Source organism: Ipomoea triloba, chromosome 16, assembly GCF_003576645.1.
Source record: "Ipomoea triloba cultivar NCNSP0323 chromosome 16, ASM357664v1".
Lineage (NCBI taxonomy): Eukaryota > Viridiplantae > Streptophyta > Magnoliopsida > Solanales > Convolvulaceae > Ipomoea > Ipomoea triloba.
In genome coordinates this window covers 16,508,645-16,510,799 of record NC_044931.1, presented here as the reverse complement: position 1 = coordinate 16,510,799, position 2,155 = coordinate 16,508,645, and the positions used below count along the sequence as shown (strand labels likewise).

The following is a 2,155-nucleotide window of genomic DNA, read 5'->3' as shown; positions in this document are numbered from 1 at the left end:
ATTAGATCACCCATAATTTATTACATATGCTAGAGAAATATATTGTTACTGTAAACATTTTCTCTAGCATATTTAATAAATTGTGGGTTTTATTGTAAATTGTGAGTGATATTGTATGAATTTTTGTTAAGTTAAAATAAAAGTTTTAAGTAGTTGAAGTAATAATATTTTTATAGCAATTATAAATTTTGAAAAAAAAAACACTGTAAATTTTTTTAGTACTATTGACTATATTACAATATAGTATTTGTCCAGATATGCCGTTACGGCTTGACCACCAGGTCTTTATAGTAATTATAAATTTTGAAAAAAACAAGTATATAATTATAAAAATAATTTTATTAATAATAACAATGTAATAAATAAATTTTCCAATAATGGTATATATGTCAAAATGACGTTTAGTTATAAGACCTACATTGAAAATACACATAAAATGATACATTTCAATACATCAAGTGCATATTATTCCATAATAATGCAAATTAATTAATTATTATATTTTATTATAATTAGTCAAAATTTGTACTTATAGACTACATTATACTTAGATAACTATATTAAATATTAAACTATACACTCAAACAATTAAATTCTATTATATGTTAGACAAAAAATATTTAAAAAAATAAATAAATGGCGCCATACCCAAAATTTTGCCCCAAAATTTCAGTATGTGGCGCCTTTCTCTCTTAACAACGCAGTTCCACTCTTCCACTTCCACAGCCGATAACCATTTTCCACAACAATTTCTTTTCTCTCAAAATGAGAGTTCACCGCCAAAGCTTTTTCTCTCTTTCAAGACAACCCTTCTCTCTCTTCTTTTTCTCTTCCAGAGCGAAGGACGGCGATGACCGGCATGGGACTATGGATCTAGAAGAACCGTCGGTGGCAAAAGCGAGAACAAGTGCAAAGAAGGCATTTCTGATAGACTCTACAAATCTCAGCTCCATAGATCTGCGAGAATCACCATCTGCGACCATCTACCAGCGATGACCTGCGTGAGACCATAGATCTACGATTTTTATATTTTTTTCCTGTTTTTCTTTGGGTTTTAAGTAAATGAGCTTAAGTTTGGTATGTGTTTAGTTTATTTTTAAATGATCTGTTGAAATTTTGGTTTATGCAGATTTAGTATCTCTTCTCATTTTTGATCGATTTGTGTCTTTTTTTCTAGATAATATTTTTTAAACTGTTCGGATTTTTTTTTTTCTTCCAGGACAATGGTTTCGCATTTCTGTTTTTTCCATTCTGGAGACCTTAATTAGGTATTCCAGTTGCTTGAAATGAGGATTTTATGGCACTCATTTGCACTGCTAACATTAGGTATTCTTAATCAGACTGGTTTTATTTAATTTTGTTCTCATGCTTTCTATCTCAAAACAATTGGGATGGTGCATATTACTGCTGCTATGAGTTGTACTCATTTGCACTGCTAACATTAGGTATTCTTATTTTCAGGAAGAAGAAATAAAATGTTTTGATTTTAAAATCATTGCAGGTGATTAAGTGATGGGCTTTGGAATGTCTTGGCAAATAAGGTTAGCACCTTTCGAGCCTTCCATTGATTGGTCTACTGCAAGAGCTAATGCAACAAAACTTATAGTGTTCACATGTCACTGTAAGGTTGTCTTTGAGTGTGAATGATACCAAATTGACTAAATAATCCTTGACTAGCATCTAATGTTTGATAGAAGTCATTTTCATAATGTGTAAACATTAGTTTGTTGATAGAAATACTATTATAAAACTGTTTATTGTTATTTTTTTCTTGGAAATTTTCTGCTCTAGGGGATTGTAGATATCTGATGGAGTGATAAATTGAATGATAATGATAAACTGCATGATAATGAGCTTTCTTTTTTTTGGTCTGTGCAAGCATAAGGTGTGTACCTTATATTGAAAATATGGTGTCTATTTACAAAAGATTGGATGCTGCATTTGTTGCCAATGTCTCTTTGTCATTGTCTTCAGGTAAGGATATGTTATCCTTAACTTTTTACTATAAACATGATCAGTTCATTGAATTTTTGTTGGATTTAATTGTGCATTACTTGTCTTTAGAGCATTCTATTAACTGTACCAGCTGCAGGAAGATCATTGGAGCAGTCTCAACATGTCAATTCATTTGCAAATGTGAGTTTCTTGTTTGCGC

General features: G+C 30.6%; 1 long non-coding RNA gene across 2 annotated transcripts; it reads left to right on the top strand.

The window, feature by feature from the left end:
- Positions 1-682: 682 nt before the first annotated feature.
- Positions 683-2,155, top strand: LOC116007963. 2 transcript variants are annotated; one of them, XR_004095385.1, is made up of 4 exons: positions 683-1,001; positions 1,220-1,326; positions 1,502-1,974; positions 2,065-2,155. It is a non-coding gene; the product is annotated as an uncharacterized LOC116007963 (long non-coding RNA). The 2 variants fall into 2 exon arrangements; XR_004095384.1 differs by having other exon boundaries at positions 1,462-1,974.